Source organism: Aptenodytes forsteri, unplaced genomic scaffold (genome assembly GCF_000699145.1).
Source record: "Aptenodytes forsteri isolate BGI_AS27 unplaced genomic scaffold, ASM69914v1 Scaffold26, whole genome shotgun sequence".
Classification (NCBI taxonomy): Eukaryota; Metazoa; Chordata; class Aves; order Sphenisciformes; family Spheniscidae; genus Aptenodytes; species Aptenodytes forsteri.
Window position 1 is genome coordinate 625451 of NW_008794125.1, and position 23465 is coordinate 648915.

The window sequence follows — 23465 nt, forward strand, 5'->3', positions numbered from 1 at the left end:
GTTGCCGGCTGAGGTTAAACCACGACAGTCATTTTTGGCTGTCCACGAGCTGGGCTTTACTTTGTGCTCTGTATTAGAGGGGAGAGGAGAGAGAAGCCCCTTCTGCCGCCTAGCCAGAGTGTCACGCCGTGCGCTGGAAGAGGGTAACCCAAGCTGTGGTTTACCCGACATTCCTTGTGGCTCCAGCTCCCCAGCCAAAACAAAACCAACATTTTCCTTATTTTTTTTTATTCCCTCCTCTCCTTGAGGCCAAACAGAAGGAGGGGGTCCCCCACAGTACTTCGCTGAACTCATGCTGGCTGGAAAACAGCTAAACTCAGCCAGTTCCTGACACTGTTCCCAGCTGCATCCTCTGCAGCCCCCTCCCCACAGCAGTACCCAGGCAAGCGGGGTGTGTGGGCGATGCCATGGGGCGATGCCGTGGGGCCAGGGCACACAGCGAGCACGTAGGAACAGGCTGTCTGCTCCCGGCTCATGTAAATCGGTGCTGCTCCGAGCAAGCCAGAGAAGTGCCACTGATTTACATCAGTGGGGAGCTGGGGCCTCCATCTTTATAGGGCTTTAGAAACTTCCCCGAGAACAGCAAGCAAGAGGAGAGGCAATGCGACTCCAGCGATAACACCAGTTGTGTTCACATTACCCGGCAGACACGTCGGTAGCTGTGGGGCTTTCCAAGGAACATAGAAAATGAACTGGAAGCCGTTCCCAGCACGGTGTTCATGAGCACAGCAAATGGGGCCCAGGAAGAGAGAAGGAAATCGCACCCCGAGGCTGCAGAGCGAGTCCTGCTTGCATCACCCAGATGAGCGCTGCTGCTGGCATCCCCATCTACCGCCTTCCAACATCTTCACAGCTTTTATACAAAGGCTCCTACTATCGATACCATCCCACAGCAGGGCAGGTAGCCATGGAACGAGACGCCAGGAGGGGGGCACAATTTCTCTGCTCTCACCAAACGCCTGAATCCATCATCCTGTGCCATCCTGCTCTGCTACGGGGCACATTGTAATGCAGCTGGGCTGGAGGAACTGGAAAGCAGGCTCACCCTCCAAAACACTGGGTCAAGGGGACACACTGAGCCCTGTCCCCGAGCAGGGGGAGGCGGCAGGGAGCAGCAAAGAGTCCCAGCCACCACGGATGGACGGGGTTGACCTTGGCTGGCTGCTCAATGTCCACCAAGCTGCTCTCTTGCTCCCCCTCAACAGCAGCCCCAGCGCAGGGGCCACACTTTGCAAATCTCAAACAAATAAAAGCTGGCTTGGGAAGATGCATGGTTTGCTAAAGGAGCTCAAAACCCATAAGGCCATTTCAGAAACCTCCATTTTAAAGCACCAGCTTGGGCAGGGTGAAGGGAACGGTGCTGAGCTGAGTTCTCCCACGCGGAGCAAGCACCGAGCAACGCGGTCAGTGGGCATGTTCAGACCCATTGTGCCGAGGGGCTCTGGGGACGGCAGGAGGAGGAGGGTGAGCCCGGGGCCTCAGCACAGTGCTCCCACCACGGCAGGTCTCTGTTGGATCCGCACATGCTGGGCACTGCTATGAAACTCAACTTTCAACACCCCAGGGGAAACACTGCATCAGCCCTGGCACTGCTGCTCTTCAGCCAAGCACGAGCCGTGTGCCAGGCACCACTCTGTGCAGAGCCGCCCTCCAGCCCGGGTACCTGCTGCAAATGTTAAAGCTGAAATTCTCTGCCTTAATTAGAGGAGCACAGATTTAATGATTATAATGGCCCTTTCCTCAGCATTAGTGCTTACAAATTTACAAAACAACTGCTGCTTGCTGGTATTGGCCATTCCTCAGTGCTGCTGGAGAGCTGGCTCCATAGTGGGGAAGTCTCCATGATGGGGAAAAATTTACATTCAACATCAAGGAACTGCAAAGGGGGAACCGCCATCCTGGTGAGCAGGAGATGTTGACAAGGATAGGGTGGGAGCACACACCAGTTTGACGTGGGAAGTGGTCCCAGCTGGGTAGGTACAGATGAGAGGCAGAGGCACTTCCCAGGTGGGGAACATCCTTTCTGGAAGTGCTAGAAGCTGCTCCTCAGTCACCAGGGCAGGAAAAAAAAAATCAGAGACGTGCCAAATTTCAACAGCAAGCAATGCCTTGTCATTTCCTGTGATTGCACTGATAAACTCCTAGTTAGTTCAACCATTTTGCGAGAAAACCACTACCTTGCACTCATCAGCCAGCCTAACAGCAGACGGGGAATGACAAGGTGCCCGTCGTTCTCGCCCCTGTGGCCAGGGTGCGGGGACCAATCTTAGGATGAGGGTCCCACCCCCCCCCCAAGGCTCGGGTTTTATCTTCCCCCGCCCCCCCCGGGACCAATCTTAGGATGAGGGACCCGCCCCCCCCCCAGGGCTGGGTTTTTACCTTCCCCAGCCCCAGCCATGGGACCACAGCTGCAGCTAGGGAAAGAGTTAACGCTTCCCCCAGTTTCTTACACTGTTATTCAATACATTATTGACGTTGAAAAGTCGTCACGTTACAAGCCAGCAGTCCACGAGTATTAAGAGGAAAATAGAGGCACGCAGAGAGAGACACACACCGCAGAGACGTGGGCCCCTCCGAGCTATGGTTACGTTACCGCACAGAAACTCCTTTCCCATACTCGCTTTTCTCCCCATTTGGTGCAAAACTGACTTGTTCGTTATTTGCATTTAATGCCACAGTGAATCCCTAAATCCAGCTCACAGAAAGGATTACTGAAGGGGGAGGGATGGCTGCACCAGGGTTTTTTTTCTCAGGCTTGAACAGTTCTGATGCTCTGCGGTCAAAATGAGGACCAGGATGGCAGTGCCAGGGGCTGGAGCCCCTTCATGGCTGCCCCAAGGATGCTTTGCCAGACCTGTGCCCCCAGCCAGGGCTCCCGCAGCCGGACCCCCTGCAGCACCCACCCTGTGAGCTCTCCTGGCTGCAGCGCTTATCCCCAGCCGTGCTTGTGTGCTCAGGCCCAGTGGCATGGTACAGCCCAACACTGCCGCCGAACACACCTCTCCCAGCTCCGATTGCCGTGGTTCTCATGGAGCCGGGCATGGCAGCTGCCTGCACCATCCCTGCCCTGTGGCAAGTCGGAACCACTCACTACAGAGCACCAACATCAAAACCGTTCACGGGAACGGATTTATTCCCCATCCCTTCCTGCACCCTCTGCTCAGCCTCAGGGCCCTAAGATGGTGCTTCTCTGGGGAGTTCAAACCCAGCAACAGGAAAAGAAAATTTAAAAAAAAAGGTGGAAAAGCAGGCACCCCACGAAGGGGTCTCATCCCTGCAGCCAGCGCCGAGGAGGGGAATCCCGCCGCGTTACAGACCTTGGTCTGCCACAAAGCATTTGCCTCCCATCAAAGCTCCATCAAGGACTTCAGGCTCCACCGGCCACTCCACCCAGACCAACTCCTACAGGAGCCCCAAATCACAGCATGTCCCCCTGCCCACCCACGGCTGGTCAGCACGACCCCAGTACAGGAGCAGCCCAAGCAAGCCGGGAAGGTCATGGGCCCTTGTGATGGCAGGCAGAGGATGGCATCCTGCCTGTGGGCAGGGGAGGCAGGAGCCCAGCAGCACCTGCCCACCACGGGGTCCACCGTAGGCAGGGTGGAGGAGGCACAAGGGATGAGGCTGGACTCGGCGAGGGAGCTTGCCAGGCACGCTCGCTCCCCACTCGTATTTTATTTCATCTCCTGATGGGTGAAATGTGTCCTTAATTTGTTCTAAATGAAAAAGAGAGTGAGCTGCATTCTCACACCCATAACGAAGACAACACGCAAAGCCCTTTAAAAGCAGGCGCCACACATACTACGCACTGCCTTTTTCTAATTAAAGATGTCTTTTCTAGTTAGCTGGGGCCGTGCGCGAGCTCCAGGCGACGCTGCCTGTCGGGCGAGGGCCCCGCGAGCTGCCCGCTCCTGCCCGGCAGCAGGCAGCACTGGCAGGGCACCGCCTCACCCAGGGCTTAACTGTGCCTTCGTGCTCGGAGGCCGAGCACGGGCGAAGGAGCGTGTCCAAGCCCTTCCCAGACGATCCGTCCCCAGAGGGCTGTTTCTGGCTCAGCTAGCATTTGAGAAAGAGGGGTGCATCTGGTTTTAATCTTACCCCTCGCGGTAGCTGTCACCATGGGTTTGCTGTCAGGGTAAAAGATGCCTTCATGCAGCCCCGTGCCAAAGCAGCAGACATGAAAACCTCAGGCTACAGCAAAACCCCGATGTCCTGGGCTACCCTGGCCCCAGGGCTCCGCACTTCGGCCCAGCAAGCAGGGGAAGGGGACATCGCTCCTGCCCCATCGTTCACAGGGTAGCCAGCTGAAAGCGCGTGCAGGAGCCGAGCGACATCGCATTAGGAAGCATGCGCCTTCATTTCAGCCAGCAGCCATGGCAGCGCTGGCAAGAAGGGGTACGGCTGCCCCAGCTCCCCCAGGGACCCCAGCAGCAGCACCCACGGCAGGCAGGCTGCAGGCATCGTGCTGGGACAGGCAGCGCAAACCCTCCCAGTGCCGGTCGCCTGCCCCGGAGCGCGCTCAAGCCGCGGATCTGTGCTCCAGTCGCCTCTTCCCTTCTCTCAAAAAACACAGGGAACCACAAGAACCACAAAAATGCATCTTCTCCGCACTGCAGAGCCTCTTTCTCTGAAGGGCACGCCGCGCTGCCGGAGGACCAGCCGCTCTGCTAACCCACGGCTCTCGCCGCCTGGAGAGCCGCCAGCTTTTAAAAGCAGCTGTCACATAAAAGCAAACATTGAAAACCATTACATTTACAGCAGTTTATCTTTAATGCCGTCTCAGTTTTTGACGTTGCTCCATTCTGATTCAGTTAAATGGTTTCCCCCTTGCAGCCGGCGTGCCTGCCCCTCCCGCGTGTTCACGCCTGCCAGGAGGCTCCTCCTCTGAATTTGCAGCGCTATGACATCATGCTGCTTTGCCATGGTGACAGCAGTGAGGTCACAGGCTCACACGGAGGCCAGCAAATCTACCCCCTTCCCAAGCAAAGGAAGCAGGAGAGGAAGCGGGGAAAAGGGCAGAGGATAGTGCAGAGATGTCACCAGAGGCTGGAGCAGACCAGCACAACAGGTTGTCCAAGCAGGGACTTACCTCACCCCAACCCCAGGCTGTGCAGTCACTCTGCTGAAGGGACCTGCAAAGAAGGGGGCTGGAAGCATCCTTGGGAGCCAAATCAGTGTTCCTCGGCTGCATCTGGGAATGCCAGTTATCAACAGCATAGGAAAATCCCATCTCCTTGCCATGTCCTGGGGTGTCCCGCAGGCACAGCTCCTCCTGCGCTGTGCCTGGCTGGAGGTGAGATGCTCCAGCATCCCCCATGGCCTCACTGACTGTGATCTGTGTTACCGCGGAAGGACGCCACGCATCTTCCCCGCAAGGAGCTTACGAACACGCTGCCCTTGCTCCTCTGCATCTGCTCTGCAGCACAGCAGAGATGGGGGAAGCTGGGACAGAGGCTGAGCAACAGGCTCACAGCACTGCACAGGGACCCACCAGGTACAGGTCCAAGTAGCAGAGTCTCCATAGAGTCCCCACAGAGGGCAGGACTCTCACCCCGGGGAGGTGAATCCCACCCCCCTCCTCGCCCCCCCAAGCCCTTTGGCTTTGCAGACCCCATCCCCCTGCCTCCACTGCCCACGGTGCGGCAAGAGCCTCCAGGGCCACGAAGGCAGGGCTCAGCTCGGTGCCCTGCAGCATCCCCCATCCTTTCACAGTGCACAACGTCCCTCCCTGCCCCTTCGACAGACACACAGCCAGGCTGGGGAAGAGAGTCCAGCTCCAAAATATCCCCAGACTGATGGGCCGCGTCCTGCTCCACACCAAAGGTCTGCATCAGGGAAGTCCTTATCCCCGTCCCTCTGACCGGCCAGGGTTTTGCCCTCCGAATGGGGCAATAACCCAAGAAAGTCCAACGGCATCCCTGGAATTTCTCATAGCAAAGCTCAAACACAAATGGGCTGAATCAGGACCCAGGACAAACAAGGCCACTAAAAGCCAACAGGCAAATGCGGGGACTGGGTCTCATGAAAGGCTCTCGGGGATGTGCATCCCGGTATCACAATAAAAATTGCAACACGGCAGGCATCCCCCTCTCCCCTGTACAGTCGCTGGGGGATGAACCCTTCCCCCAGGCTGTCACTTCCACAGCAAGCCCAGAGACGGAGACGGCTGATCGGCTGCGAAGCAGCTCCTGGCTGGTTGCAGCCTCCCAACAAGTTTTGTAGGAAAGGGCTCCGAAGCTGCAATCTGACGTGCAAAAAAAGCCTCAGACCCGGCCGGTTCCTTTGCTTGGGCTGAGCAGCAGTTGCAGTGGGGTGGGGGGACGGACATCCCAAAGCTGTTCCACTCATCGTTCATTCAGCTCATGACATGTTTAACACTACACAAACTAATAATGCACAAAATAAAGAGCAGAGCGACTCCGGGCAGCCTGACTGGCACACACAGTTGTGCCATGGGCCTTACACCTTTAAGGTGTTTCCCTTAAAGCTCACACTCCAGCACCCCTCCTATATCACAACCATCTCACATTTTTTTTAAAAATCAATTTTAAGCATATTTTCTAGCCCTTTGACTGCAAATAATTGAAAACATGGCACAAGAAGAGAAAAAGAGCTCCGCACCATATAGATTTTCTGATGCTTGATGCTTCTATGTCAACATCATCATATCTGAGCATGGAGAAGCAAAGGCACGTGCCTGGCATACGCACACTCTGTTACCAGCTGGAGTCACACAGGGTAAGGAAAGGTCACACCGCCCAGGTCCCCGCATCCCAGCCCCCAGGAGCTTTGCGCCTCAGATTTCAGTGGGCACAGGATCAAGCCCTCCCTTCTGAAGCTGAGAACGGTGCTGGCAACCCCGATGGAAAACCTGAGCCAAGGCAGCGCCTGCCCCAGGAGCTGCCGTCGCGCAGTGGTAAAGCCGGCCGGAGGGAGGGAAGCGCTGGGGAGGATGCCGGGTGCTACCGAAGCCGGCGCTGGGCTGCAGCCCTTGCCTCTTCTGACTGCTGAAGGACTCCCATTTCACCCTCAGCAGGATTTGCTGCCTTGCCCGGCAGCCAGGAGAGTTTTATTGATGTCAAAAATGAACAGTGCAGCCCCAAAGCCTGAGAACAAGCCTCTTTGCGCTGTTGTCTTGGCCGAGCCTGCAGACACAGAGGCGCGGAGGTGCCAACTGCCCCCAGTCCCGCTTATAAGGTGTTAACTCCCAGGCCTAATTGCGACCACTTAACATGTCAACACCCTTCACCTCTCTCCTGCTAAACAAGGAGAAGTTTTGAATCGGCACCGCTCAGCGCACACTCATGTGTTTGATCCTAGGCTGTGTTTTCTTTCCATCTTCCCTCCATCACTCTGGACGGGTATTGGAGCCCAGCTTGCCCCCGTCTCCTCTGATCTCTCTCCCTCACCAGGGAGCTTTGCCGAGCATCTCCTTTCCAACCATCCGCGTTCCTCCTTCTCTCTTTCTCCACACACCCACATACACAAAGGAAACTTCACTCGCAGCATCCTAAGGTTGCACAGAAAAAAAAATGAATGGCAGGAAATTAAAAAGGTTCACGTAACAACATTAACACAGCTGTAATGCACAGCTAGTATATATATATAACAACATGCCAGGCAATCCCCTCACCAGAAGAGCAGGACAGCACACTAATGCCTTTATCTAAATAGTTAGGGTTTAGCTGCTGAAGGGCAGCGCAGGCAGAAGGCAGCGCGCACACATTTGCCACGATTACAGGTGATTTTTCTGAAGTGCCATTACCACGTTTTCTATCTACTCACATTGTTCCATCTTTTGCTTTTAATGTACTGAAGATGAAAGAATGATAAAATCAGTCTCTGTGAGTTTAGTCCTCTGCCCCATTCAACATATACAGTTTCAGCAAATTTTTTCCAAGGCTGCTGTTATAAACACCTCTTGTTCACATCTTAACAAACCAGCAGCACAGAAACTCTCCAAAAAAGGGCAATTCATGCACTTTTTTTTTTCTTAGAAAAGGCTACTTCTTAGAGCATCCAGAGAACACTCAGACCAGCAACTCTTCCCCATTGTACTGGGATGCGGTTCCCATCCCTGCAGAGGCAAGCAGGAGCGAGGGGACGCGCTCGCGGCTCTCAGGGCTGGATGTGTGAGAGCCAGCACCAGCACTTCTACTTGCAGAGCACCTGCCCACTAACCCCCCTGAGGCTCAGCCAACACCTTCAATATTCTGGAGAGCAGAAAATTCACAGACTCCACGCTAGTCAAACCTTCCCACGGTTTTCTTTCCAAGTGCTCCCCTGCACGACCCCAAGCAATGAGCTGATTCTTCCCTGCAGGTCTCAGAGATCCTTGGATTCAGGGTGGAAACTCATTTTGGGTGATCAGGCTTTTTCCTCACTCACCTCACTCCCTGACTTGGAATCAGGGAAATCTGAGCAGTGGCATCTCCCCACCATCACTTCCGTGGTCTCCCTGCTTGGCACTGGCTTTGAAGGTCACTTCAAAGCTGGCAGAGCAAGCCGCTGCTTTAGAGCATAAATTCACCCCCTGAAGTTACAGGGCAGATGCCAGCATAGCCAAGAGCTTCCACGCAGATGCTCCCTCTCAAAGCTGGGATGACCTTGGAAAGCGATTGAACAGACTCCAGCCACTTTGCTACTAAACTAGATGTAGTTGATCTACATGCATTGGCTTCACCCCTTTGGGGATGCACCCGAGCTCTCCCCAAGTGCTCCCATGAAGCCGGCCGGCTGGGTGTAGGCAAGGGAGGCCACCACCCCGGCTGGCAAGGCAAGCTGCATGCTGGGACACAGCCCAGCCTGGTGCCAGCCAAGAGCCTCTTCGGCACACGGGCACCCACCAGCCCCAGAAGAGCTCATTTTCTGCAAGTTATGGCCCTGCTGGTTCCCCTGCCTCTTCCTTGCTGGGAAAAGAGCTAGGAGCTGAGGAAGCCCAGCTCTGAAGAGCGTCCTTTGCCATGGGTGGCACAGCAGCCGCGTGCAGACACCCCAGAGCCTGGCAGACCCTCTCGTGGGAGAGGTTGAGATGACCTGACCCTCCAACTTATGGCCTAAAAGGGCTGGTCCCATCCTTGACCTATTAGAGGCTAAATTATAAACAGATCACAGCCAAGACTCCTTCCTCGGCTGTCCACCTTCCCTGAGGTCCTCCTGTGAGTGGAGAAAAAAAAGATGAAGGGGCAGCAGGGAATTACCCTGCTCCAGCCCCTGCTTTTCTGCCTCGTGCCGAGCAGGACACTGCACCGGAGCAGAGCAAGGGCACTGATGGGTGCAGTGGCTCATCACCAGCCTGGTCCGCATGCCAGCAAAGGGCACAGGAGCTCTCCTCCGAGCATTGCAACACAGCGACAACCTCAACCAAGCTTCTACCAGCATCACAAACTAGAGCTCAACTACAAACGAGGAAGGGGAAGGAGAACCTGCAACATGTTCAACTCCATGGGAGACAGGAGGGAGGGTCTGGAGGAGATCAAGGAAGAGGAAGGGGGAAGGCACAGTTTGGGAAAGCAAAAGCCAGACAGCCGAGGGATTTCGCTCCACTTCGCCAGCATCGGGAGCCATCGCCCTGAGCACTCAATGGGGTTGTGAACAGCGAAACCCGATCGGCTGTTAACCCAGGAATGCGTGGAAATGGCAACTGCACATAACTCCAGGGAATCCACCACCAGTGCCCCCAGCACCCGGAATCGCACAAATAGCCCGCGCGCTTCACGCATGAGCTCATCCCAGGGATAATACCCTCACATGAGCCCAGCCGGCAGGAATTCGCCGCACGCTCAGCGGCCGGAGGGGCGAGGGGGGACACCCTTCCCCTCCCGCCACCATCCCACATTTCCCACGGATCACGCGTTGCACCCTGGGAGTGCGCGCGGGTCCCAAAAGCCCAGCGAGCTGCACTCGGCCTCCCCCTCTCCCAACGGGCAGGAGAGCCATCAGCCTCCCTTTGCAGGGTTGCAGAGAGGTGCTGGGGAACCTGCTTGACCCCATAAAACACTACAAAGGCAGGAGGAAAGGAAAGGAGGGGAGAGGCATCTGCACTCCCACATCCCTAGCACCGAACCTGCTTCTATCTGTTCCTCCAGCCTGCTGAGAAAGGGAAAGGGAACGGGAATGTCTTCTCTGTTTCACCCATGTCCCAGCTGCTGGTGGTGCTTCATGCACCCAGCGCGGCACACAGAGGGACCGGGACGGACCGTGCTCCAGTCCTGGGAGCACCTTAGCCAGCATCAGGTGTTGTACCACTCCTCGTGGCACCACATCCATGCAGCTTCTCTCCTCCCCTCTGCTTTCCCCTCTCACTGTAGTCTGCCTCATGGAAAGAGGCTGAAATCCATGGGGGTCCCCTCTCCCTGGGAGCCATCCTGCTCCCCAACACAACAGCTTCCTTCTCCCAAGCAGCCAACGACCCATGGAGAAGCCACAAACATTATTTGCTTATTCTGTTCCTCCCTCTCCTAACCAGATTAGCCCCAGTCCCCGCTGTCTGCTGAAACGGATGGTAAAAATCCCACAGAGCAGGAGCAAGACTCGACCTATGGTTGGGGGATTAGCCGTGCTCCACAGGCCAGACATCCAGGTGGTCTGTGAAGCCAGCCTGGCTCACAGACGACACATTCATCACCTCTCAAGCACTGACACCTCCTGCCAATGGTGGCTTTTCTAGGGACCGGCTAAGACTAACAAGGGAAAGTCAAATGGGACCTGTCTGCCCCTTCCACACCTAGACGTGCCTCCCCCAGTGAGCAGCTGTCCCACATCCATCTTCTGTTGTGAACCAAGGGGAAACAAAGCCACCACAACCGGAGAGACAGCTCAGACCTGCAAGGCGAGAATTCAAGCTGCAAATACTGGCGACCCAGGGCCGCTGAGAGGGCTCAGCCAACCCTGCATCTCCTGGGAAGAGGGGAGGTGGCAGAAGGCAGGCAGGTTGCAAGCAAGAGATATGCCCACTGGGTTCGCTGGAGCAAAGGGGGACGGCCATACCCAAGGCGCTTGGTTTGGGATTATAGGGCCAGACCTGCTGCCTCGTCCTCCTCCAGCCATCACACACTCTGCTGATGTGGAGGGACACCTTGAATTCACCACCCCGGGAGGTGAGGCAGCTTCTGCCTCCCCTTGCTCTCGTCCACCTGCACACGTGTTGCTCACGCTCCTCAGCTGGATGACGGGACACATGGGCTGCACATGCTGCCACGCAGGAGGGTGACCTGAGGAAGAGGCATGGCACTTGGCATCGGGACTCCTGCAAACCTGGTAGCTCCAAGGGCCACCCATCAGGTCAGGGAGACCAGAGTCAGCCCCCCCAAACAGCATCCCATCGGGCCCTGAGTGGCTGGCTGCTGCTGGGGCGAGCCCCCTCCCAGAACACAGAGCCTGGTAGGGGTTGCCTTGTAGAGGGGCAGAGCATTTATGCCCAAGGTCAGATAATCTGAGTTTTGGAAGAAATTCTGGGCTTTTTGAACTGTCTCCAGATAAGAGGGATCTTCTACCTTTGAACTGAATGGTCCAATCTTTCCGCAAGCACTCCACAACTGAATCCCTCCTAGAGCGGCTCAGCTCTGGAGCCTCTGATGTCACTCACCCTGGAAATGCCAGGGCAGGAACAAAATGAGCCAGCCCGAAAATAGCTTAGCCGTGACAAAGGTGCAGGCTGGGCACGCGAGGCTGGGTCCATAATGTGTCCCGCGCCGGCTGGACAAGCCCCGAAAGAGGACTGGAGGTGCAATTTAATGTGTCAGCAGAAACACAGTTCACTTTACACCTGGACAACTCTGCTTGAAGCGGTGCCACATTGGGCTGTGGGTCTCCTGGAGACCCCCCCATGCCATCCCCTCCACCCAGAGGAGCACCCCATGGAGAGCTCCCAGCTTCTCCTCCAGCCCGGGGCTCTCCCCTCCCGTGGGGCAGCATGACCCAGGGGCCAGCTCAGGACCCAGGGGCCAGCTCAGGACCCAGGGGGAGACAGAGAGCTGGCAGTGGGAGGAGAAAGGACCAGGGCTCAAACTGCAAAAGGAACAAGAAAATGAAAAATTAGGCCAAGAAAATGGAAAACTGAGAGGTAAAGCAACAGTGGGACAAAAAACCAAGGGTGAGATAGAGCCAGCAGAAGACACAGACAGTCCATCCTGGGGAGAGGGTTAGGAGCAGATGCAGAGTAGGAGTAGCTCCCGGTATTGACACCTTCCAAGCCTCCATCCCACCCCAGAGCTGGATTTCTGCTTGATCACCAGTACATGGGACATCGAGCAACAGGAGATGCTTTTTTCTGCCCCGGGAGTTCCCAGCCCTCTGCCCCAAAAATGTTACCCACAACACGTCCAGTAAACTTAGATTTTCCCCAAAGCCGGCCAAGAGCCCTGAGCAAACTGTCGGCATGTGAGACGGCACACGGCCCCGCGAGGAGGATGCTTTGGAGCCCAGGGTAACCGGACACCCGGCTGGCTAATGAAGGGAAAGTGATTTATACCTTTCCCGGGAGAGCGGGGATCAGCATGAGCCCCCCATGAGCTAGGGGGGGGAGCGGCACCAGGGCAGCACTCCGGGAGACCCCACGAGCTCAATAGATCCCCAAAGCTGTTTCCAACCCGCAGACTAGAGCCGTGCCAGCCCCTTCCTAACGTGTCGGTGGCGGCGGCCCCACGGCATGCCAGGCGATGCGGCAGTCGCAGCTCCTCGTGACTCGCCCCGAGCCAGACGCCAGGAGACAGAGTTACCGAAGTCTCCAGAGGGCCAGGCGGGAGGCGAGGAGGAGGAGGAGGAGGCGGAGGCCGAGGGCTCGCAGGGGGACTCACCGCTCCAGCGCGACACCTAAAGGACTCTGCACATGGATGCACGAGGAGGATTTGGCTGCTGCACCCCAGCTCCTGTTTGAACCCTCCAGCTGTAGGCACCAGTGCTAGACACACACCCAGGCGGCTTAAGCACTGTGGCTCCTACCCGGGCTCAGAGGAGATTTAGGTGATGCTGGGCTTAAAATACCAGAGTGACTGCACATGCCTCACCTATATCAGCACATCTTTTTCAGCCCAGCAAGCCATCAGTGCTGCCAGGAACAGGCAGCGCCTGCAGACGGGGCAGGGGGATGCAGGGTGTGCAGGCAAGCTGCCCCCAGTGCTCCGAACAGCAGCTCCGACAACTACTATGTCCCTGAAGGGGAAGCGGGTTTAGGGCTGGCACCAACATCTCCTCGTCGGCTCTTTGCCCTCCCTGGGGGCTGCAGCTCTGCCCCTCGCAGACACAACCAAACCTGGCCAAAGCGTCCCAAAGCAGACGCTCAGGGATGAAGTCACAGGATGCTTTGCAAGACAAACGCGCACCAAGCACGAGGAGCAGCATTTGGGCTGCAGGAGCCACAGCAGGGTTTGCATTTTATTTTACACAGACTCATGGGCTGGTGCCGCATTCCCATTTCAGGGAGTACCTGCTGTAAAGGAACAAAACCATATGCTGAAGAGGAAAATAGGTGAGATGGAAAGGTGCGGTGCACAGCGGGTGCCGGCACAGAGCCAAGAGCCAGAAACCCCCACGCCCGAGCACTTCTGTTTCTTCCTACCTTATTGAACGCATTGCTTCCCAGTACTTCCCCGCCTGCTGTTAAATGCCTTGTGGGGAAGTCCTGCAAGGAACTTCACAGGAACTATTAGGCTGCTCAACAAATTATTTTGAAACCTACAGAGTTTATTATTCTTGAGAGTCTTTTCTGTGTTTCTTCTACACCAGCCTAAAATATTCTTTGACAGGTGCAAATTTCTTTAACTAAATTCCAAACAAAGACCTATTCCTAACAAATTACAGTCATTTCTTTGAACCAACTGGAGAGGTTACAGTGCGAGGGCCTCACCACATCTAAATCCACTGAGACCCTGATTTACCCCAGTCAGACCAGGACATTATTTCTATTAAAGGTAACAGGATTTTCAGAGCAGCCACAGGCTCCAGGAGCAGAGGTGGTCCGGTCTGGGTACTTCCACCCCAGAAGTACTGCAGGTGATGAGCTGACCGCAGACGCAACTCACACTAGACCTCAGCCAGAAAAGACGCATGGGTGCTGCCGGGGCACAGCACGCTGCCCTGAAACCCTTTCCTCCCCATCCAGCCCCTCTCTGCCCCACCTTGGCATGGATCTGCTCTCAGAGGCGGGAACCAAGATGCTCCACGTGGCTCACAAACTGCTGCCCAACGCAGGCAGCACGCTGCCAGGGAAACAGTCATTTTTTCTACCAACAGCTACTGTTGGTGTCTGACTTCACCTATAGCTGGGTACACACCCCATGGATGCTGCTCCCACCCAGCACAACACAGGCGGCTGCTGAGCATTGCTGGCAGCCCCCGCATGCTGCTGGCAGCCCCCGCGCCAACCCCGGCAGCTGAACCGTGCCACGGAGGGAGGGGAAAGGGCTTGCTGGCTGCTGCTAAGCAAAGGGGCGGCAAGGCAAGCAGCGTGGGAGCAGAGGAGACCAACCACAGGACGGGGGAACCTGGATGCCCCCAGATTTTTCCTAAGACTCAGAGGCAACCGCACTTTCCCGTGGGCAGAGCAGCAACAGCCTTGAAAACCACTCTTTCTGAGCAGGGGAAATCTTAATAAATATTCCCTAGCAAGGGAATTATTTGCATATCGCATCTTATCAGAGGGAGAGAGAGGAGCAGGTTTTGTGCCTTGCTGGGAGAAGTACCGCATTTCCAGAGCTGGTATCGGGTCCTGCAGAAGAGATGGGCAGTGCTGATCCTGGCAATCACATTTGGGAACTGAACAAGCAGCACCCAACAAAATCTATCAATAAGCATCACCCATGCTGAGCGGGCATCCAGCTGCTTAGATGACAGCTCACACTTATGTTAATGTATGTATATATAAATATATAGGCTGACAAGGGAAAGTCCCACACTTGTTAGAGGGAGAGAGAACCAAGAGTGAATCTAGCCCGCTAATTACACGGGCTAATTCACTCATTGAAGCCCAGAGTTGTTCCTTATACGTGGTCTCGGTGGGGGGAGTGGAAGGCGGCAGGGAGCCCCTCCGCAGCCGGGGGGGCGGCCTCGGGTTTCACAGCTGGGGGGAGCGGGGCAGCTCTGCCTTCCCCGCCAGCAGTCTCCCATTTCTAAACACCTCGCTTTTGTCTGCCGGGGTTGCATCAGCTCCTGTGCTCATATTTATAACTGGGTTTTAAAACCTGATATTCCATTTCCAGTAGCTCGGTGGGGGTGAGCTGAATTCACAGGGCCCCCAGCCAAGCAGCTGCTGCCAGCGTGATCCCTCTTCCCTTCACATCCTGCTCAGAAAAGCTCCCCACCGTCAACCTGGTGCCACGGCTTACTGGCATGGTCTCTTTAATTAGCTGACCGAGGCACGAGGCAGGCCCTCATTAAAGGGATAGCTGATTGAGTCTGGGCGAGGGGGACAGGGAGCTTGGTCATGTTTTACACCGTGCTGGTTAATTGAATAGCGTGCACACTCAGGCACATCGCTCCCTCTCTCTCCCAGCAAGTCTTACCACTAGCCTGAGGCTTTCCAGATTAAAAAGACCCCCAAAAGCTATTTTTAACCTGGTGGATGGGTAGGGAAGGGACTGGGCGAGAGAGGGAGGGGAGTCCCTTTGGGACAGCAGGCTCCATCCCAAGCGCTATCTCTCCCGGCACAGCCTCTCCTTGCGAGAGCTGCTGCAGGCTGGGAGGAGGTGGAGGTCCTTCTCCAGAGCTGCTCCTGCGGAAACCAAACAAGGCTGAGAGGTCCCCGCACCGGCACCGGGCTCTGCTTTGTCCCCATGCCGGGGCGGGGCAAGGGAGCCCCCCACTTGAGCTTCCACAGCTCTCAGGACTCACCCCGATGCCAACTCGCAGCCAGCTGGAGATGGCAGAAGGGGCTGGGAGGAGGTGGAGGTCCTTCTCCAGAGCTGCTCCTGCGGAAACCAAACAAGGCTGAGAGGTCCCCGCACCGGCACCGGGCTCTCCTCTGCTTTGTCCCCATGCCGGGGCAAGGGAGCCCCCCACTTGAGCTTCCACAGCTCTCAGGACTCACCCCGATGCCAACTCGCAGCCAGCTGGAGATGGCAGAAGGACCCATCCCTGCCATCGGCCCAGCGCGACTCCGGAGACCTCCACTCCCTCCAGGAGGAAACCTCCAGCTGCTTTAGGTTATAAATAAAAAATGACCTGATGAAAACAGCCAATCTCCTGGGCACCAGGATCAATCACACACCTATTAAGTGTACAAAGCAACCTCTCAAAATAACAGCAATTCATAAACCCTGACACCAGGAGCAGATCTGAAGCTTGGCTGGGACCCATCACCCAGTGTGTTTCCATGTAGCATCTATTTCCACACTTATTTTGCCTTTGCTATTGTTTGTGGAGAGTCATACACCCCAATCCAGCAGAAACAGCATAAAGAGGTGAACTCAGGACAGGGACTCTTAAATAAATCCTCTTCCAGCCTCAGCTGCGCCGTGCATGTCCGCAGAAGCCAAGCAGTCTCTCTGCACACAGGATTGCTTCCGTGGAAAAGGAAAATAGCATTTGCAAGCCCGAAAGGGGCAGTAAAAGGACAAATTGCCTATTATTTGAAACGTGATTTGGGAACCTCAGCTGACAAGTATCTGGGAAATGCAAAGTAAGCCTGAAATTCTCCAGGCTCCTGTCTGGATGTTGCAGCATTGCTCCATCCCAACCTTGAGCACTGAGGACCAGCTCGCTTTCGAATGGCCCTGTGCCTGCAGCACAGTCGGGCAGGGAGTATTTGGGGCAGGAGGGGCTGGTGCCCAGCGGGGAGCAGCACGTTTCCCTGCCTTTACTTCTGAAGCAGCCGGCTGGCCCTGCCCCGTCACCTCTGGACATCCAGCTCCGCCTCTTGTGGTGGCAGCTGCTCGGCCACCCAGCCCTGAGCTCTGCGCTCCGGACAGCCCCTTGCAGCACAGCAAGGGGCACCAGCCAGCGAATACCCTCCACGCAGCGACCGCCACAGCAGGCTGCTACACGGCGGGGGCAAGACACTGCATAACCCCAATTTCAGTGCTGTGGGGACATCCTGGCCACCTAGTCCTCACAGCTGCTGCTGGGAGAGCTCCGGCCCCGTCAGCTGCAGGTGTCTCACATGGAGCGAGCAAAACCATCACCTGCTTTCATAAAGACCCAATGCTAACGAATGGAAATGACTAATTTCCTGGTTACCCAGAACAGGTTTCAAAGCACTTATTTACAGGAGGAGAGCTCCATCTCTATACCAATCCTCCGCCATCCTGTCCCCCTTCATTTTGGGGCTCCCAGCAGCTGCTGCCCGAGGTGGAAGGGGCTGGAACCACCAGACTTTCTGTGACATTTGAGACAGGGATGTGATCCTGTTTTGGAGAACATAGCTGTTATTGTCTGATAACCCTGGAGAAGAATCTGAGCAGACGCTCAGTGAAGATGAAAAAGAAGAAATGCAAAACCCAATCCTACTTCAGACTAGTGCATGAGGTCATTCTAAAAACCTATGAGCAAGTTTCTGATGGGAAGCTGTTTTGCAGGGAAAGCCTCTGCTGGCACCCACGGAGCAGCAGAAAGTATGGGGGTGTCTCCCAACAGTCACCACTAACTGCTCTGAGCCGAACATCCATTTGACTGCAGCAGGGAGACCATGCTGGGCTGCCTCTGATCCACCTCCACGTAATTACCCCAACGCAGCTTCCCTAGCAGGGAGGCAGCCTGCTTAAGGAGGTACGAACGACTGCCTTCAAACCTTCCCATGGCCGGTGACAGCCACCAAGCCTCAGCCCACTCAGGGAGAAAGCAGAGCATCCTCAAAAGCCTTTTTCTGATCATCTTCACCTCTGGGCGGTGAGGATAAGCCTACATCCAGAGCACAGCATCAATAATTTCTGCTCAAATCTGGAATTATTTTATCTGCTCTATTTGATGACTCCACTCCCCCTCTGTTACAACTGTTGAATAGTTACACTTGAAAAGAGGAGAGAGTTCCTGTGCCCAGCCCTGCCTGTGTTTACTGAACCCCTTCAGACCCGTTCCTGCCGCTGCTCTCCCAGCCCTGCTGCAGAGGTGCCTCCTCTCGCAAGGAGGACAAGGACTCCAGCTGCCTCGTGTGTTGCTGGCTGCTGGGAGCTCCTCAGATGAAAGGCACATTCATAGTTTGTAGCACTGTTTGTAGTACAAATACTATTTGAAGTCAGAAGGATTTAAGAAACGTTCATCTTTATCAGTTTTAAAATTAACATAAGCCTTGCACCTTATAAGCTGACCTGAACAGCTATCAGTGTCTAAGGCAGGGAGGTGCTCTCTTAGATCATTATCTAGGAGAGCAAGATACTTACACATTATACCACCACCAAATTTTCTTAATTATCTTGCAGCTACCCAGTAGTCAAGTTTTGTTTGTGCAAAAATAATAACCAAGCAATTATTCTCATTCCCATTCACCCCTCATATCAGAGGCATCATCAAATGAAGGAAAGGCAGGTTGCTTACCCAGGGGCAGCAAGAAGAGCACAGCAAAGCACACATTGCTTTCACATGCGAGACTTTGATTGTCTGGATAAATTTGGTTTTCCATCTTCACAGCAAGACGTTTTTGGGTACCAGTTCACATTGTGGTTAGCACTGAGCAATCCAGCAGCTGAGATCCGGATGGGAACACCAGACTGAATTAAACTCATCAATCACTCTAACCCCAAAACTTCAAGTGCTGCAGGACATGGCAGCAGGATGTGTATCATCTCCACTCAGACATCTGCATGTCCTGCAGCTCCTTTTAACAATGAAATGCTGGTTTCTTCCCACCTAGGTGATGTGTAGGCTCTTGCCAATGCAGTACATGGGAGCACCCTGGGAAAAGTGTGTGGCTGATTTCCAGCTGGTCCCGATCACCCAGATCGAAGAGAGCTTGGAGGACAAGGGACTTCCCTGCACTTTTCATTGACCAGCAAAGGAAAGTGGAAACAGAAGCTGACTTGCTGTCATTGCTGCCTGTCATAGATGAGAACAGCAGCAACAACGCTTATGACACTTTTTGCTTTGATTACGTTTCCCCTGTAATTAAGAACAAGAGCTACTGCAAAAAAAAAAATTGCAGTACAAATCTTCTGCATGACTAACGAGGGAACAGGCACAAAGAGTCGTTACCACCGAGCAGGGAGGGGTGAATTGACACCCCTCCTTTTCCGCAGGGTTCAGCACGGTGAGGATGTCCAGGTGACGTGCTCTAAATTAAAATCTGGGTCTCACCACGCTGAATGCTAAAGCAATGTACAGAAGTGTCAATCTCAGCTTGCCTGAGCTACCTTACCTCAGCCATAGGACTACGCCTCCTTTCTCAAGGCAGCTTCAGGCTGGCCACCCATTCCTGCCAACGGACCGCTCCTGCCCAAATGCAGTTAACTCTGGTTAACAGCCAGGGTGCCTCGAGTGCCTTGACAACTCCAAAACTGACACCGAAAACTCCACGGATGCAGAAAGGATGCTATGGAGTAGCTGCATCCAGAGCAGACCTCGTGGCCCACCGAGAAAGAGCCATCTCAAGCACAGAGCCTGCAGTGCATGCTTGCATTCCCAAAACACACTCCCAAAACGCATTCCCAAAATGCAAGCGCTACATAGTAAAATGACAAGTTTTCCCACTGGCAGGGCTGCCCAGCCCACACAGGGAGCCACTGACCTGCAAGCATGTGGGCACAGGGCAAAACTGCCCCATGCTTGTCACACACGTGAGCTAGCTGGGCAAAACAGACCCTGTTTGCAGAGACAGGCACCTGCGAATGAAATAAGGGTATGAAAACCCACTGGGGCTGAGAGGGAGGCATCTTCTATTGAGGAAAAGCTGTCTGGTGATGCCCAGCTGGCTCTTGGCTGGGAGGAAGGAGGCAGCAAGCATTTGTGTTGTGTTGAGAAAAGATAATAGGAGCTTCCTCCAACAGAGCAGCTAAAGGCCACAAAGCCCAGCATGAAAATGTCAGAATAACTACAGGGCTGAGCAGCTGCCAAATACAGATGTGGACCCTGCGGACAGGACTGTGCAGAGAACAGGCAGCACAGGCAGACGGGAGCGATGGTCCATCCCAGCCAGCAGCCCGCTGGCACTCTGCAGATGGCCTGTGGTGCCCTGGCACAACCACAGAAAGCAAGTACCAGGAGAGACCCAGACTGCACATCTCCAGGATGAACAGACAAGCCCATCTTCGGGTCAATCATGGCAGTCGGTCCAGCAGCCAGGTGAGACACTTCTCCTCCTCTGTCCAAGGGAGGATACCTCTGCCTGCTATCCCCAGCAATCTTTGAACGAGCCAAGAAGGCTTGAAATACCATCCCTCTTCATCTAAGAGCCTCCTGGGCCTCAAAATACCCCATAAACCCAAACCCAGTGCACATCTTGCTAAGCGGGCTGTGGAAAGCAGAACAGCACTGGAGGTAAACGCACTGAGGTCAGCCCCAGGCTGGGTCCAAACACTCCAGGAGCGCGGGAGCACTGGTGCACACCACCGACCATGGGCTTGCTGCGTCCCACGCCAACAGAGGCAGCTTGAGGAGGAAACCTTTCTTCTGTGGCTTTGGAAACCAAACCCCACAGCTTTCCAGGTCTTTGGTGAAAGCCCCGGCCCAGGAAACGCACGTGAATGTGACAGTCGCTGCCTGGCTAAAAGACAATTCACCCGCTGAACTTTCGCACAGATGAGCTGTTTCTCTTGACCACCACCACCTTATCCCTTGGCTTAATCTAGGGCAATAGAGTACATTTTAAGGCATAACACACATGATTTTTTTTTCATCTCCAAACACATCATATTCCACTTCCTTGTCCTCCAACAGCAGAAATTCAAATGTTGTCTATGCTTTAGAAATCAGAAAGATTCCTAAGAACCAACAGACGTGACATCCCAACAGGAATGAACCACTGAATAGGAGGGAAAGCCTGATCCTTTGGTTTTATTTTGCTTAAAGACCCAAAGAATCCAATCTTAGGAAGAAAGAGACTTTCAAAAATTAAGAACTTACATTCTTTAAACCTGGAATTGAAAAAAATAAAAGATTCCTCTGACTCTTTCTCAGTTATTGAGAAACCTGCCAAAAAAGATAAAAATTCATGTTTCTAGGGTAAAAAGCAAGTGCGTGCATGTATACATGCACCAATACACACATACTTACACTCTCTGCACCCAGATCCATGATCTACATGTGTATTAAAATGCAGCCCCCCACTACAGTGCACGTGGAGAGGCAGCAGCACAAGGGGGTCTCTGGAGGTTTGGGGTTTATGTTGTCACGTCAGAGGCAGAAATTCATTAATTTCCTCCTACAGAGGCAGAATTACAGCAACTTATTTCTTCCCTGCTCCTTGATCAGCACTTGTACCATCTGAAAGACTCGCTGAGGACGCCTGTGAGATCTCTCCTCCCGAGGGAACCAAACCTTCCCACTTGTCATTGCCACATTCATATTAATGAGGGGGAGAAAAAAAAGCACTCAACTAATTTTATAGGCACATCGGTAATAAATTCCTCTCTCAAGGAGAGTATGGGAACAGAGTTCAACAAGAGTTATTTTTAAAACAGACCAGATACCAGGCTACCCTGGGTTTGCACGCTCAGTATTTGCTCTTTCAAGAAGTGCCGGCCGTGGAGGATGGACCAGCTCCCGCTGCTCTGGGCTCGGCGGATGGGAGGGGAGCTGGATGGTTTGGTCCTTCATCACAGTGGGGAACAAACTCTTCCTCCCCATGCACCCCAGACACCCAAAGAGAGATGCCTGTACTGCAACATTAGTGCTGGCACCTTCCCCAGGGTGACTACCCGGCGGAGGGGCTCACATGCCCCAGGCAGCGTGGCACTCTGCCTGCCCCTGTGCTCGCCCGCAAGGACACACTCCTTTCCATAAAGCCACCACGGCACTGAGTATTCAGCAGTGTTTGCTTTCCTTTGGACCCCCAGCTCTTCGCTTCTTGCTCCCAAGCTCTTGGCCGAAGAGGAGCAGCAGCAGCAGCAAGAGCTCAGCTGGGGTCTGCAGATCCCAACTCCTGCCAATAGCTTGGCCGCGCTCAGATGGGATGCTCTGTCAGCTGCAAAACCTTGAGCAGCCAGAAAACTCAAGGTCTGCATCCAGCAGCATCAGCCTCTGCCTCTCCAGCAGCAGTCCTGCTCCAGCATGAGCACCCCTTCCAAGGGAAGAGAGCTCAGCAGGAGCCAAGGCCAAGGGCAGCTCCTCTCTGAGATGGCCAGTAGGATCCAGCAGGCAGCAGGTATCCCGGGGCCATCCTGCTCCATGTGGCCTTTAGGTGCTCATGTGTTTCTGCGGGTGGCCTGGCACTCTCTTGCACCTCAAGGAGATGGGACCACTTCTGGCGTGGAGAACACCCTGCTCCATCTGACCCGCTGTGCTGCTCTCCGGCCAGCTGTGACCTGCTCTGCCACAGCAGGACCCAGCTCAGTGTCCAGCTCAGCTCCAGGTGGGGGGAAAGCACTGCAGCAAACATGCGACATCATTCTCCAGATGGGAAGACCTCACCATAACCCAGCGTGAGAACCTCCTCTCCCACGACACCGGAGGCGTCTGGAAGCGTTTTGAAGGTGATCCCTGCAAAGCTCTGTGGTTTCACAGCTTTTCTGCTGTAGCAGATGCTGGGGAGGCTGCTACCAGTCCCAAGCAGCACTTCCAACTTGCTCCCAAGCCTCAGTGGGAACTATTGGGGTGCAGCAAGGGCCAGGAGCCAGGGGGACCTCATGGCCAGCAGGGCAGGATCATCCCTCCCCTGCAAGGAGCAGAGCAGATCTGGAGATCACGGTCAAGTTCAACCAAGAGTCCAGATCACCAGCAAGTTGGTGGTGACGAGGCAGGTCTGAGGTCATGCTGGGACGTCAACCCACAATCAGGGTCAGGATCAGGCCCGGTGCTCACTGGGCAGGTCCACAGGGATGAGGGCAGGGTCCCTCTGGGAATCAGCCTATGACAAATCATAGGCTGATGGAGCCACAGCCTCCACAGCTGAGCAGGGCAGAGCCGAAAATCGGCTCTCCTACAGTGGTGCCATGCAGACCCATTCAGCATCATCCATGTAGACCATGCAGCATCATCCAAGCCCCCAGCCAACAAGGCAGCAGCATGGGTTGGCTCCATGGACATCTCAGAGACCAGTGGACATCTCGGAATAACTCTCTGTGCCGTGGCAGGGGCTACTTTTCCTGCCAGATACAGAGACCACAGGTCTTCTGCCGGGTGCTGCCATTCCTGCACGGCCACACTTCTCCAAGGCAACACTCCTACATAGCTGAGGCCACGTGTGCAACCCAGACTCCTGCTGCTAGGCATTAGCTCTACCCAGCAAGGGATGCTGAGGTGAAAAGACCCACTCAGTGGAGCATTTACTGAATATAAGCAGTTCATAGAATCATAGAATCATAGAATCATTAAGGTTGGAAAAGACCTTTAAGATCATCAAGTCCAACTGTTAACCTAACACTGCCAAGTCCACCACTAAACCA